This window comes from Hyla sarda, chromosome 1 (genome assembly GCF_029499605.1).
Source record: "Hyla sarda isolate aHylSar1 chromosome 1, aHylSar1.hap1, whole genome shotgun sequence".
NCBI lineage: Eukaryota > Metazoa > Chordata > Amphibia > Anura > Hylidae > Hyla > Hyla sarda.
The window spans coordinates 267,227,947-267,244,506 of record NC_079189.1 but is presented as its reverse complement, the minus strand read 5'-3'; the positions used below and the strand labels follow the sequence as shown (position 1 = coordinate 267,244,506).

The 16,560-nt window shown below is 42.9% G+C and overlaps 1 protein-coding gene and 1 long non-coding RNA gene across 2 annotated transcripts in view; both read left to right on the top strand.

The window, feature by feature from the left end:
- The window catches only part of SEMA6B (semaphorin 6B), a 974,413-nt gene that overhangs the window by 881,528 nt on the left and 76,325 nt on the right, over window positions 1-16,560 (top strand). The gene's annotated exons all lie outside the window — the stretch shown is intronic.
- On the top strand, window positions 12,879-15,794 carry LOC130368433 (uncharacterized). Its single transcript, XR_008892465.1, has 2 exons — window positions 12,879-14,535; window positions 14,912-15,794. It is a non-coding gene; the product is annotated as an uncharacterized LOC130368433 (long non-coding RNA).

Sequence of the window (16,560 nt, the reverse complement as noted above, 5' to 3'; positions counted from 1 at the left end):
CATGGTTATTCTCTGTTAAGTTTGAACAGTGTTTTCTGGTCATTAGACTGGTTTCCCAGTCCAACACACTATGATACGGCATACGTAAAGACAGTTCATCAGGTGTTTAGTTGGTTAAGTAAACATCTAATAACCTGTCTTTACGTAAGCCATATCGAAGTGTGTTGGACCATGAGACTTGTCTAATGTGAAGGTTTCAAAAGAAAGATAAAATGTACTTTAACCCCTTAACGATGCCGGACTTAACGCTTAACGCACTTAACGCACCAGGACATCCATTTACGTCCTATGCATAACCGCAAGCATCGGAGCGATGCTCGGGTCATGCGCGGCAAGTCCTGGCTACTGATAGCAGTCAGGGACCCTTCGCTAATGGCGGACATCCACGATCACGTGGACGTCCGCCATTAACCCCTCAGATGCCGTGATCAATACAGATAACAGCATCTGCAGCATCACGGTCATTAAAATGGATGATCGGATCACCCGCAGCGCTGCCGCGGCGATCCGATCATCCAGAGCAGCAGACGGAGGTCTCCTCACCTGACTCCGCTGCCTTCCACGGGTCTTCTGCTCTGGTCTGCGATGGAGCAGACCAGAGCAGAAGATGACCGATAATACTGATCAGTGCTATATCCTATGGATAGCATTGAACAGTATTAACAATCGAATGGTTGCTATAAATAGTCCCCAAGGGGACTATTAAAGTGTAAAAATAAAAGTAAAAAAAGTAAAAAAGTAAAAAAAAAAATGAAAAAACCCTCCCCCAATAAAAACATACATTGTCCCATTTTCCCTATTTTACCCCCAAAAAGTGTAAAAAAATATTTTATATACATATTTGGTATCGCCGCGTGTGTAAATATCCGAACTATTAAAACTAAATGTTAAGGATACCGTACGGTGAACGGCGTAAATGTAAAAAATAAATAAATGAAAACAGTCCAAAATAGCTGCTTTTTTTTATTACATTTTATTCACAAAAAAATGTATAAAACAATGTATTAAAAGTTTTATATAAGCAAATATGGTATCAATAAAAAGTACAGATCACGGCACCAAAAATGAGCCCTCATACCGCCGCATATACTTAAAAAAAAAAAAAAAAAGGAAAAAGTTACAGGTCTTTAACCCCTTAAGGACCCAGCCATTTTACACCTCAGGACCCGGCCATTTTTTGCACATCTGACCACTGTCACTTTAAACATTAATAACTCTGGAATGCTTTTAGTTATCATTCTGATTCCGAGATTGTTTTTTCGTGACATATTCTACTTTAACATAGTGGTAAAATTTTGTGGTATCTTGCATCCTTTCTTGGTGAAAAATCCCAAAATTTGATGAAAAATTTGAAAATTTAGCATTTTTCTAACTTTGAAGCTCTCTGCTTGTAAGGAAAATGGATATTCCAAATAATTTTTTTTTAATTCACATATACAATATGTCTTCATAAAATTTACGTGTTTTTACTTTTGGAAGACACCAGAGGGCTTCAAAGTTCAGCAGCAATTTTCCAATTTTTCACAAAATTTCCAAACTCACAATTTTTCATGGGCCAGTTCAGGTTTGACGTGGATTTGAAGGGTCTTCATATTAGAAATACCCCACAAATGACCCCATTATAAAAACTGCACCCCCCAAAGTATTCAAAATGACATTCAGTCCGCGTTTTAACCCTTTAGGTGTTTCACAGGAATAACAGCAAAGTGAAGGAGAAAATTCAAAATCTCCATTTTTTACACTCGCATGTTCTTGTAGACCCAATCTTTGAATTTTTACAAGGGGAAAAAGGAGAAAATGTATACTTCTATTTGTAGCCCAATTTCTCTCGAGTAAGCACATACCTCATATGTCTATGTAAAGTATTCGGCGGGCGCTGTAGAGGGCTCAGAAGCGAAGGAGCGACAAGGGGATTTTGGAGAGTACGTTTTTTTGAAATGGTTTTTGGGGGGCATGTTGCATTTAGGAAGCCCCTATGGTGCCAGAACAGCAAAAATCCCACACATGGCACACCATTTTGGAAACTAGACCCCTTGAGGTACGTAACAAGGAATAAAGTGAGCCTTAAAGAGTACCTGTCATCAACAAAAACTTTTAAGATGTTGTTAATAGTCATTAATGAAGAGATATTGTAATATATGTTCATTAAAAAATATTAATATTTATACCAGTTTTTTCATTTTACACTTTTGGCCACTAGGGGTCACTCTTCTATGCCTGGTCTGCAAGCAGCATCCTATGCTTTTCATAGTAAGTATACAGCTTTTAGGACTAATGCTGAAGGGCTCTGGTCCTTCCACCGGAAGTTCAGTATTTTCAGCTCAGGACTCGCTCCCAGCCTGAGCTACAAGTCTGCACATGCCTCTCATATAACAGCCAGTCACCTCCCCCTCCCCCCTGCTCTGTGTTCTCCCTGCCCCTCACCACACGTTATCTTATACATTGTATTATCTCACTGCACTCCCTGCTCTGTGCCCCCCCCTGACATTCATCTTAATTACTGCCTCTGTAATTGCTCTCTCAGGCCCTGGTTCTCAGCATTGACTTTTTAGTGCAGAGAGACAGGCTGCTGTCCCTACCCTGTACTTAGTCTGTATGCACACTGCAGAGCAGTGTTTCCCAACCAGGGTGCCTCCAGCTGTTGCAAAACTACAACTCCCAGCATGTCTGGACAGCTGTTGGCTGTCTGGGCATGCTGGGAGTTGTAGTTTTGCAACAGCTGGAGGTACGCTGGTTGGGAAACACTGCTACAGAGGGAGAGCAGCATACAGGAAGACTGGCAGAAGCAGAGTCCCAGCCAGGCTTCATGTGACATCATGCCTGCCAGGACCCGCCTCCTTCCACCCCTCAGAAAGACAGTGCTCCTGAGCTAATGAAGAGGGATAAAAAAAAGGTATTTCCACAGCGTTTTAAACCTCAATAAACACAGGGATAGGCATAGTTAGAAAAGGGGACAGATGGGAAGGGGGATCAGGGAAAGTTTAGATGATGACAGGTGCTCTTTAATACCCCACAGGGGTTTCACGACTTTTGCATATTTAAAAAAATAAAAATAAAATTTCACTAAAATGTGTGTTTCCCCCCAAATTTCACATTTTTGCAAGTGTTAATAGCAGAAAATACCCCCCAAACATTGTAACCCCATCTCTTCTGAGTATGAAGGTACCCCATAAGTTGACCTGAGGTGTACTATGGGTGAACTACAATGCTCAGAAGAGAAGGAGTCATATTTGGCTTTTTGAGAGAAAATTTTGCTCGGGGGCATGTCGCATTTAGGAAGCCCCTATGGTGCCAGGACAGCAAAAAAAAAAAACACATGGCATACCATTTTGGAAACTAGACCCCTTGTGGAACGTAACAAGAAATAAAGTGAGCCTTAATACCCCACAGGGGTTTCACGACTTTTGCATACATAAAAAAAAAAATCACTAAAAGGTGTGTTTCCCCCCAAATTTCACATTTTTGCAAGGGTTAATAGCAGAAAATACCCCCCAAAATTTGTAACCACATCTCTTCTGAGTATGGAGGTAACCCATAAGTTGACCTGAAGTGCACTACGGGCGAACTACAATGCTCAGAAGAGAAGGAGTCATATTTGGCTTTTTGAGAGCAAATTTTGCTCGGGGGGCATGTCGCATTTAGGAAGCCCCTATGGTGCCAGGACAGCAAAATAACCCCCACATGGCACACCATTTTGGAAACTAGACCCCTTGAGGAATGTAACAAGGCGTAAAGTGAGCATTTACCCCCCACTGGTGTCTGTCATATCTTTGGAACAGTGGGCTGTACAACATTTTTAATTTGCACAGCCCACTCTTCCAAAGATCTGTCAGACACCTGTGGGGTTTAAATTCTCACTGCACCCCTCATTACATTCCGTGAGGGGTGTAGTTTCCGAAATGGGGTCACATGTGGGGTTTTGTTTTTTTTGCGTTTGTCAAAACCGCTGTAACAATCAGCCACCCCTGTGCAAATCACCTCAAATGTACATGGCGCACTCTCCCTTCTGGGCCTTGTTGTGCGCCCCCAGAGCACTTTACGCCCACATATGGGGTATCTCCGTACTCGGGAGAAATTGCGTTACAAATTTTGGGGGGCTTTTTTCCCCTTTACCTCTTGTCAAAATGAAAAGTATAGGGCAACACCAGCATGTTAGTGTAAAAAGTTTATTTTTTTACACTAACATGCTGGTGTAGACCCCAACTTCACCTTTTCATAAGGGGTGAAAGGAGAAAAAGACCCCCAAGATTTGTTAGTCAATTTCTCCCGAGTACGGCGATACCCCATGTGGCCCTAAACTGTTGCCTTGAAATACGACAGGGCTCCGAATTGAGAGCGCCATGTGCATTTGAGGCCTGAATTAGGGATTTGCATAGGGGTATTCTACGCCAGTGATTCCCAAACAGGGTGCCTCTAGCTGTTGCAAAACTCCCAGCATGCCTGGACAGTCAACGGCTGTCCGCCAATACTGGGAGTTGTTGTTTTGCAACAGCTGGAGGCTCCATTTTGGAAAGAGTGGCGTACCAGGCGTTTTTCATTTTTATTGGGGAGGGAGGGGGGCTGTGTAGGGGTATGTGTATATGTAGTGTTTTTTACTTATTTTATTTTGTGTTAGTGTAGTGTTTTTAGGGTACAGTCACACGGGCCGGGGATTACAGCGAGTTTCCCGCTATGAGTTTGAGCTGCCGCGCAAAATTTGCTGCATTGCAAACTTGCAGCCCGATACTCACTGTAAGCCCCTGCCCATGTGAATGTACCCTGTACATTCACAGGGGGGGGACCTCCAGCTGTTGCAAAACTACTACTCCCAGCATGCCTGAGAATGTTTGGGAGTTGTGATTTTGCAACAGCTGGAGGCACACGGGTTGGGAAACACTGAGTTAGGAAACAATGTTTCCCAACCAGTGTGCCTCCAGCTGTTGCAAAACCACAACTCCCAAACATTCTCAGGCATGCTGGGAGTAGTAGTTTGGCAACATCTTTAGAGCCAGATGTTGCCGAACTACAACTCCCAGCATGCTTGGAGTTGTAGTTTTGCAACATCTGGAGGACTACAGTTTGCAGACCACTAATACAGTGGTTCCCAATCTGTGCCCTTCCAGATGTTGCAAAACTAGAACTCCCAGTATGCCAAAACTGTCCAGGCATGCTGGGAGTTGTAGTTCTGCAACATCTGAAGGGCCAGATGTTACAGAACTACAACTCCCAGCATGCCTGGACAGTAAGGACATGCTGAGGATGTGTAGTTTTGCAACATCTGGAAGGGCACAGTGGTCCAAAAACTGTGGACCTCCAGATGTTGCAAAACTGCAACTCCCAGCATGCCCAGACGCCAAGGGCTGTCTGGGCATGCTGGGAGTTGTAGTTTACAGGGTCCTATTACAGCAATGCATGTCGCTTTAGGGCGACGTGCATTGCTGTAAAGGGCCCGACCGCGGCTGAAGATATACTCACCTGTCGCCGCCGCCTTCATCGTCTGGATCCGGGTCTTCAGGGACGAGGTAAGTACCGGGGCCGGTCCCCAGCACTCCCCCGTCCCGTCCTCCGGTCTTCCTCCCGTCCTCTCCGGACTTCAAGGGGCCGGGCAGGATGGGAGGAAGTAACCGCCCCCCCTCCTGCGATTGGTCGGTTAACTAACCGACGGATCGCAGGGAATAGGAGGAGGTGGCAGGCTTGCCACCTCGCTCCTATTCTTTAGCATGATCCTGGCTGTCTGTGACAGCCGGGATCATGCGAAATTACCAGGTGGTCGGGTCCCAGAGACCCGATCAGCCCGGTATCGCCGCAGATCGCAAGGGCGATTTCCCTTGCTATTTGTGGCGATCGCCGACATGGGGGGCCTACATGGCCCCCCTTGGCGTTTGCCCTGGATGCCTGCTGAAGGATTTCAGCAGGCATCCGGTTCCGATCTCTGCCCGGCGAGCGGCAGAGACCGGAAAACGCCAGGACGTACGGGGACGTCCTGGGTCCTGAAAGCCCAGGGTGCCATGACGTCCCCGTACGTCCTGGGTCCTTAAGAGGTTAAAATAGGGGGATTTTAAATGTACTAATTTGGTTAAAAAGTTTGCGATTTTTTTCAAGCACAACAGTAATAGAAAAGTATGTTATAATTTTAATCGTCTTGACCCAAACAATGAAGAACACATGTCTATTCTACCGTAAATTGTACGGCGTGAAAACGAAACCTTCCAAAATTTGCAAAATTGCGGTTTTCTTTTTAATTTCCCCACACAAGTAGTATTTTTTTGGTTGCGCCATACATTTTATGGTAAAGTGAGTGATGGCATTACAACGGACAACTGGTCGCACAAAAAACAAGCCCTCATACTAGTCCGTGAGTGAAAATATAAAAGTGTTATGATTTTTTGAAGGCGAGGAGGAAAAAACGAAAGCGTAAAAATAAAATTGTCTGAGTCCTTATGGCCCAAATGGGCTGAGTCCTTAACCCCTTCCCGCTATTGGACGTATGCATACGTCCAGACGAACTACACGTTCGCTCAAATGGACGTATGCATACGTCCAAGCGATCTCCTGCTCTGCCGCGGGCAGCGCAGGAGATCGCGGGTGGGACTCAGCTGTCAATCACAGCCGGAGTCCCACCGCAGCTGCCGGGGCCGCGATCGCGCCGGTCCCGGTAGCATTAACCCCATAGATGCCATGATCAGTTCTGATCACGGCATCTACGGTGTTTGCAGGGGGAGCGCTCTCCACCTGCCCATCAACGGCGGCGCCGCGATAAAATAAGGGGGATCGGGGGTGTTCAAGACACCCTCGATCCCCCTTGAAGAGATAGGAGTGAGGTGGCAGGGTTGCCACCCCTCCTATCCCTGCTATTGATCGGCGGAGCGGCCGACCAATAGCAGACTGGGGGCGGGGGGGTTAAAGTTCGGTTCCCCCCCGCTATGCCCACCCATCGGTGTCCGGGCACAGCGGGGGGAACTGTGTAATAGTGGCGGCGGCGGCGGCAGCGGCGGTCACTTACGCGGCGGCCGCTGTGATCATGGCGGCGGTGGAGGTGAATATGGCGCCGCGTGTCCGGGAGTCTGTTGCCTAGCAACATCTGCAGGGCAACAGTTTAGAGAGTGGTCTCTAAACTGTGACCCTCCAGATGTTGCAAAACTACAACTCCCAGCATGCCTTGACAGCCGTTTGCAACAGCTGGAGGCACGCAAGTACAACTCCCAGCATGCCGAGACAGCCATTTGCTGTTCCTGAATGCTGGGAGTTGTAGTTTTGCAAGATTTAGAGGGGTTCAGGCTAGAGATCACTGACAGTGGTCTCTAAACTGTAGCCCTCCAGATGTTACAAAACTACAACTCCCAGCATGCCCAGACAGCAGTTTGCTGTCTTAGCATGCTGAGATTTGTAGTTTTGCAACATCTGGAGGGCCACAGTTTAGAGACCACTGTCAGTGATCTCTAGCCTGAACCCCTCTAAATCTTGCAAAACTACAACTCCCAGCATTCAGGAACAGCAAATGGCTGTCTCGGCATGCTGAGAGTTGTACTTGCGTGCCTCCAGCTGTTGCATAACTACATCTCCCAGCATTCCCTTTGGCAATCAGTACATGCTGAGAGTTGTAGTTCTGCAACAGCTGGAGGCACACTGGTTGGGAAATACCGAGTTAGGTAATAGGTTCTATTACCTAACTCAGTATTTTCCAACCAGTGTGCCTCCAGCTGTTGCAAAACTACAACTCCCAGCATGCCTGTTCTGTCAGTGCAAGCTGGGAGTTGTAGTTTTGCCACCCCCCCCCCCCCTCCCATGTGAATGTACAGGTTACATTCACACTGGCGGCGGATTACAGTGAGTTCCCCACTTCAAGTTTGAGCTGCAGCCGCAGCTCAAGCTCCTAGCGGGAGACTCAGTGTAATGTCAGTGTGAATGTAACCTAAAAACACTACACTAACATGAAATAAAGAGTAAAACACCACATATACACATGTACACTGCCACCCCCCACCACCACCCCTTCCCCCCCCCAATAAAAATTAAAAACGTATCCTACAGCAGTGTTTCCAAAACGGAGCCTCCAGCTGTTGCAAAACAAAAACTCCCAGCATTTCCGGACAGCCATTGACTGTCCAAGCATGCTGGGAGTTTAGCAACAGCTGGAGGCACCCTGTTTGGGAATCACTGGTGTAGAATACCCCTATGTCCACCCCTATGCAAATCCCTAATTTAGGCCTCAAATGCGCATGGCGCTCTCACTTTGGAGCCCTGTCGTACTTCAAGGCAACAGAATAGGGTCACATATGGGGTATCGCCGTACTCGGGAGAAATTGCCTAAAAAATTTTGGGGGGCTTTTTCTCCTTTTACCCCTTATGAAAAGGTAAAGTTGGGGTCTACACCAGCATGTTAGTGTAAAAAAAAAACATTTTTGTACACTAACATACTGGTGTTGCCCCATACTTTAAAATTTCACAAGCGGTAAAAGAAAAAAAGCCTCCAAAATTAGTAACGCAATTTCTCCTGAGTACGGAGATACCCCATATGTGGGCGTAAAGTGTTCTGGGGACGCACAACAAGGCTCAGAAGGGAGAGTGCACCATGTAAATTTGAGGTCTAAATTGGTGATTTGCACAGGGGTGGCTGATTTTTACAGCGGTTCTGACATAAGTGCAAAACAATAAATACCCACATGTGACCCCATTTTGGAAACTACACCCCTCACAGAATGTAATAAGGGGTACAGTGAGCATTTACACCCCACAGGTGTCTGACAGATCTTTGAAACAGGGGTCTGTGAAAATGAAAAATAAAATTTTTAATTTGCACAGCCCACTGTTCCAAAGATCCGTCAAATGCCAGTGGGGTATAAATTCTCCCTGCACCCATTATTACCTTCCGTGAGGGGTGTAGTTTTAAAAATGGGGTCACATGTGGGGGGGTCCACTGTTCTGGCACCACGGGGGGCTTTGGAAATGCACATGGCCAAATTCTCTCTCCAAAAGTTCAATGATGCTCCTTCTCTTCTGAGCATTGTAGTTCGTCCCCAGTGCACTTCACGTCCACTTATGGGGTATTTCCATACTCAGAAGAGATGGGGTTACAAATTTTCGGGGGTATTTTCTGCTATTATTCCTTGTAAAAATGTAAAATTTGGGGGAAAAATAATTTTTTTACATCTGTAAAAGTCGTAAAACATCTTTGGGGTATTAAGGTTCACTTTACCCCTTGTTACGTTCCCCAAGGGGTCTAGTTTCCAAAATGGTATGCCATGTGGGTTTTTTTTCTGTCCTGGCACCATAGGGGCTTCCTAAATGCGCCATGCCCCCAGAGCAAAATTTGCTTCCAAAAAGCCAAATGTGACTCCTTCTCTTCGGAGACCTGTAGTGCGCCAGCAGAGCACTTTTCATCCCCATATTGGGTGTTTTCTGAATCGGGAGAAATTGGGCTTCAAATTTTGGGGGGTATTTTCTGCTATTATCTTTTTTAAAAATGTAAAATTTGTGCTAAACCAAGCATTTTTGGTAAAAAAAAACATTTTTTTTTTACATATGCAAAAGTCGTGAAACACCTGTGGGGTATTAAGGTTCACTTTATCCCTTGTTACTTTCCTCAAGGGGTCTAGTTTCCAAAATGGTATGCCATGTGTTTTTTTTTTGCTGTCCTGGCACCATAGGGGCTTCCTAAATGTGACATGCCCCCCGAGCAAAATTTGCTCTCAAAAAGCCAAATATAACTCCTTCTCTTCTGAGCATTGTAGTTCGCTCGTAGTGCACTAAAGGTCAACTTATGGGGTACCTCCATACTCAGAAGAGATGGGGTTACAAATTTTGGGGGGTATTTTCTGCTATTAACCCTTGCAAAAATGTGAAATTTGGGGGGAAACACACATTTTAGTGAAATTTTTTTTTTTTTTTACATATGCGAAAGTCATGAAACACCTGTGGGGTATTAAGGCTCACTTAATTGCTTGTTACGTTCCCCAAGGGGTCTAGTTTCCAAAATGGTATGCCATGTGTTTTTTTTTGCTGTTTTGGCACCATAGGGGCTTCCTAAATGCAACATGCCCCCCAAAAACCATTTCAGAAAAACGTACTCTCCATAATCCCCTTGTTGCTCCTTCGCTTCTGAGCCCTCTGCTGCGCCCGCCGAACAATTTTCATAGACATATGAGGTATGTGCTTACTCGAGAGAAATTGGGCTACAAATTCAAGTATAAATTTTATCCTTTTACCCCTTGTAAAAATTCAAAAATTGGGTCTACAACAACATGCAAGTGTAAAAAATGAAGATTTTGAATTTTCTCCTTCACTTTGCTGCTTTTCCTGTGAAACACCTAAAGGGTTAAAACACTTACTGAATGTCTTTTTGAATACTTTGGGGGGTGCAGTTTTTGTAATGGGGTCATTTATGGGGTATTTCTAATATGAAGACCCTTCAAATCCACTTCAAACCTGAACTGGTCCATGAAAAATAGCGAGTTTGAAAATTTTGTGAAAAATTGTAAAATTGCTGCTGAACTTTGAAGCCCTCTGGTGTCTTCCAAAAGTAAAAACACATAAATTTTATGATGCAAACATAAAGTAGACATATTGTATATGTGAATCCAAAAAAAAAAATATTTGGAATATCCATTTTCCTTACAAGCAGAGAACTTCAAAGTTAGAAAAATGCCAAATTTTCAATTTTTTCATCAAATTTGGGGATTTTTCACCAAGAAAGGATGCAAGTTACCACAAAAATTTACCACTATGTTAAAGTAGAATATGTCACGAAAAAACAATCTCGGAATCAGATTGATAAGTAAAAGCATTCCAGAGTTATTAATGTTTAAAGTGACAGTGGTCAGATGTGCAAAAAAGGGCTGCGTCCTAGAGGTGAAAATGGGCTGTGTCCTTAAGGGGTTAAGGGGTTAAAGCTTTCAGGTAATACCATTTAGTTGACATGAAGTGGCGCATAAGAGGAAGCTAATGAAGCATCTGCATTTTTCTAAAGAAGGAATAAGCTAAGGTTTTTTTTGCATTTTTTTTCCCAGGGTGGTTAGGAGTTACTTGTGGTTGGTCTAGAGTTACTAGAGTACTTGTTGTAGGTCAGATACCACTTCCTGTATCAAGGGTAGTGTAGGTACAAGCCACTGCCTTAAAAGTTCTTTGACTGCTAATAAAAGAAAAAAATGGATGGCTTTGCCTAGGCTGCTGCTGTCTGAGCTTGATTGTTTTCTATCAGGGGTATAGTGGAAAAGAAATCTCAAAGGATCTGGAATTAAGCTTTATTTGTGATCACCATTGTGACACCTGTGGACATAACCAAAAAGGCAGTGCCATAGGTTTGATTTCAGAGTGTGGCATTTTGGGCAAGGTGTCAAATAATGAGGGGATGATGGAGTACCATGGAAATTGAAAGTGTGGGAGGCTTTATGCAAAATATATAGAGGCTGAATGAAGCACCTGTCGGTGCAAAACTGTTCTCTTGTAACGTTCACCCAGAGCTGATTATTTGGTAATTTATATGTATCTCATAGTAATGTCCAGTAACGTAAATGGGGCTTTGTTTTGTCTAGTAAGCCCCCAAAAATGTAGATTTCTGCTTAAATCCATGTTTTATAAAGCACATTAATTAAATTGAAGGGCAGCAATGGGGGCTCTCACAACTGAAAATGTTTGACGACACAAAAAGGCAAATTAAAAGGTTTCCTGGTGGCTTTCCAAGTCACAATTGTATCTGATGGCAACAGATTTGGGGGTGGGGTGGGGGGGCATGGGGTAGTAAGGATGCAAGTGGTCTAGTAAGGATGCAAGTGGTCAGGGTTGTACTAGGTGTGATTCTAAGAGATAATTAGAATAAAAGCTGCAACCATTAATCCAATCTTTAATGTGATGAAAGAGTGAGGACAGATAATATAAAAGGTGCTGATGTCTGATCGCAGTGGTTTCGTCCTTTGGGACTTGCCATTTTAAGAAAAAAAGTCCAACCTGAAGTTCACAACTGCATGCACTAGCACCGCCTGTTTGAGTACCCTACAAATATTATACCTTTTTCAGAAATTCTAAACAGTTTGGATGGAAGTGTCCTCTAAACTATGGACACTTAAATAATTTATTTAAGAAGCTTTTGGAGGTTATTTTTTTTATTTTTTTTTATTTTACACAAACAAACTGATTGGGGGTGAATTTTGGAGAACCTCTCCGTTTGAGTAATTAATTGTGTTTGAAAATAATATTATGTATGTTAGCAGTTTGTGACAATAGGGCTTAAATTACATTGTGAGAATACCCTTTTAAAAACTCTCAATAGCAGACATTATGATTATTTATTAGGGCATGTTCACACAGTTAAACGGAATCTGTTAACTCTATTTACTGCTAAGAGCTGCAGGCTCTGACATTGTTGGATAGTTACTAGGGTGTATAAGCAAACTATCATTCCTTAAAGGGGTACTCCGGTGAAAACCTTTTTTCTTTTAAATCAACTGGTGGCAGAAAGTTAAACATATTTGTAAATTACTTCTATTAAAAAATCTTAATCCTTTCTGTACTTATTAGCTGCTGAATACTACAGAGGAAATTCTTTTCTTTTTGGAATGCTCTCTGATGACATCACGAGCACAGTTATCTCTGCTGACGTTATTATAATAATAATAATAATAATAATGCTTTATTTATTGTTGTCCTTAGTGGGATTTGAACCCAAGGCCCCAGCAATGCAAGGCAGCAGCGCTAACCACTGAGCCACCATGCTGCCCTTAGCATACATCTGCTATGCATGGTTGCTAAAATGGACAGAGATGTCAGCATAGAGCACTGTGCTCGTGATGTCATCAGTGTTCCAAAAAGAAAGGAATTTCCTCTGTAGCATTCAGCAGCTAATAAGTACTGGAAGGAATAAGATTTTTTAATAGAAGTAATTTACAAATATGTTTAACTTTCTGCCACCAGTTGATTTAAAAGAAAAAAGGTTTTCACCGGAGTAGCCCTTTAAGCGATTGGTGGTTGTGCAACTTCTAAAATCACCTTTTTTCTCAGCTGAGGTGCTCAAGTGCCACAGCCTCCCGTTTGCCTGCCCTCACCTTCCAACCCCTTCTTGTTTGATGCTTACAATTAAGGAAGTGTGGGAAGGTGAGGGTGAGCAAGGAGCCGTGACAGACTGTGGCACTCATACAGCATTTTAATAAGTTTGGTAACTACCATAGTTATTATAGAGAGACCGATGGTTGGAGGGTGAATATACGACAAAAACTAATAGACCACCAAGGATGGTCCAAAAATAGCCAGGAGCATCTAGTACCATTGATTCCTAGACAGTTGTAAGCTCTAAGTCCTTGCGCATCGGGTTGCTGCGCAGCCTCCGTGCGCAGGCGCAGTGATTGTGAACAGTATTAGAATGATAAACACATCGCACAGCCGTTAGTGCGCAGTGTAGTGTGCGCATACGGACCGCACGCATATACACATGCGCATAGCTCCCCCGGGGCTACGATAACATCCAAGATCTCGTGCAGCACCATGTGCGCAATGTTTACATATGACGTACGCATCGGATATCCGCCTCTCTCGCGTATCGGGTCTGCACAAGTGGCAGTTCCCGATAGGCTGTGAGAATCTACTCACATCATTTGTTTATGGAAGTGCTAATAATATATCATACTATTAAGATTGGATAGAGAAAATTTGAGGCTGCAGGAAGGGATCCAGGATTGGACAGGCTAGACATGACATCATTGTAAAAGGTGATAAATACACAGGTCGGCGTTTTTGGATGCCATTGCCCACATGCCTCTTGACAAAGCCACTTAAGTGGTGAAACGTTGAGGGGGGCATTGTCCACTGGTTTTTAAACTGCTGTGTGCTCTAACCTATGCTAGTGGATCAGGAGCATAGCTATTCAAATGCTCCCCACAAAGTGAACATGTTTAAAGGAGCCCTTAGAGCCCTTATCATTTGAAAACAGATGCACACAGCGCTTTTAAATGTGTTTTTCATCTTATGATTTTTGACACTAAGTGCACAGTTATTGATATTATTTTTTCAAGTGGACCCTATTTAATAAAGTCCTTTTAATTGATGATTGGGACCCTAGGGTATTTTTGGACCACCCTTGGTGGTCTATTAGTTTTTGGCAACTACCATATGCACCAAGATAGATGCTGTTTATTTTAATACAATAACACCTATCCCACCGTGTCTGACAGATTCCCTGTTTTTTGGTGTAAAAATTGTGCCGATTCATGTTTGTATAACATACACACTCCATCCCATCACAGTTCAGGGCTTTACTGAGGGGAAAGCTACTTTTTTACTTTTATGTAAATAAAACTTAAAGGGGTAGTCCTTTTGGACAATCTTTTGCTGCAGCACATTTCTTCTGTGGCGGTTACATGAAAGGGGTCCTTCTTCCCTAATAGGAAACATGAACAAGTGTTCTTCAAATGAGAAAATCACCTTTTATCATTGCATATTGAAACATCATGTATCTGTGCAGTATGTGTAGTATAAAGGCTAAACACCTATTCTGAAAATATGCTACTCAACCAGCTGTATGGTTAGTAACATGAAAAATCTTTAAAGGAGTAGTCCAGTGGTGACTCAGTGGTGAGCAACTTATCCCCTATCCTAAGGATAGGGGATAAGTTGCAGATCGCGGGGGGTCTGACCGCTGGGGCCCCCTGCGATCTCCTGTACGGAGCCCCGACAGCCCGCGGGAAGGGGGCGTGTCGACCTCCGCACGAGGCGGCGGCCGACACGCCCCCTCAATACAACTCTATGGCAGAGCCGAAGCGCTGCCTTCGGCAATCTCCAGCTCTGCCTTAGAGATGTATTGAGGGGGCGTGTCGGCCGCCGCCTCATGCGGGGGTCGACACCCGCTATCTGGGCGGAGAGTCGGGGCCCCGTACAGAGAGATCGCAGGGGGCCCCAGCGGTCGGACCCCCCGCGATCTCAAACTTATCCCCTATCCTTAGGATAGGGGATAAGTTTTTCACCACTGGACTACCCCTTTAATAAGCCCTTTCTAATATGACCTAGGGAAATAATTGAAATCATTTAAAAAGCAAAGTGCAACTTTAGAGTCTTAAATAGTTATGTCTGTTATTAAATTCCTCTGGCAATATCAGATGGTTGTTAGGGTTAAGCATGTCAGGCCAATGTGGACTATAACATGCTGTTGTCAATCATACAATCTTAATGTCAAGTTTACAATCTCTGAAACAGAAATGTTTTCATTCACTGATAAAGTTTCCTTTTAAATGCCAAGAAATTAGTATACAGGAAAGTTGCAGAGTATTTCATGATACAACAGATAAGCTTCATTTACATTAAAAAAAAAACCACAAACCATTTTTAAAAAGGAATGCCTGCCCTTCTGCTCCACGGTAGGTTTCTGTCCTCCCTGAGCTCGCCTTAGGGGTTTTAGGGATATTTAGTATTTATGAATGTAAAAGAGCAAGTAAAATTTCAGTTTTGTAAAATCTTAAATATAACACGTTTGTTATTTTGTTATGCATATATTTGTGTTATTTTTACAGTACATTTACAATTTTTGCAGTATTACTATTATCGGCAAAGTTCAGCAGCTCACCAGTAGTGTTATATATAACTTATGAAGTATAAGCATAACAATATGAATACAATCTGAATACATGTGTAATATAAATCATGCCACAATAGCTATTTTTTTAAATAAATTTACCTGGTAAGGTTTTACAGCAACATTATATTGATAGAGTGAACAAAGCAATAAAACTGTAATTCTTTGTGAATTCCATAACTAGAATGAAATGACATGTTTTTCACAATTGTACTGCTATATGTATTATTTAACTATACTTCAGAATAAAAAATAAAACCTCCAGGGTGGTAGTTGTATGTTTATTCTGCCTACTCAGAAATAAAGTTTTGCTTGTGCTTCATAAACTTATGATTTGAACCTATTTTTGTATGATTAAATATGGTAAACAAACTGGTTATGTTACGAAAAGCTTTCTCCTATTTTTTTTATTATATTTATTAATATAAAAAAATGAATAGAGACAATATTAAATACATTTCGCTGAAGATAATATCTTGCATTTAGATATTAAGATACAGTGGAGCAAAAAAATAAAAATAAGTATTTAGTCAGCCACCAATTGTGCAAGTTCTCCCACTTAAAAAAAATAAGAGAGGCCTGTCATTTTATCATAGGTATACCTCAACTATGAGAGGCAAAATGAGAAAAAAATTCATAAAATCGCCTTGTCAGATTTTTTAAGTGGAAAATAAGTATTTGGTCACCTACAAACAAGCAATATTTCTGGCTCTCACAGACCTGTAACAACTTCTTTAAGAGTCTTCTGTCTTCCACTTGTTACCTGTATTTATACTGATTACAAGTTCAAAGACACCTGTTCACAACCTCAAACAGTCACACTCCAAACTCCACTATGGCCAAGACCAAAGAGCTGTCGAAGGACACCAGAAACAAAATTGTAGACCTACACCAGGCTGGGAAGACTTAATATGCAATAGACAAGCAGCTTGGTGTGAAGAAAAAAATTGTGGGAGCAATTATTAGAAAATGGAAGACATACAAGACCAATGATAATCTCCCTCGGTCTGGGGCTCCACGCAAGATCT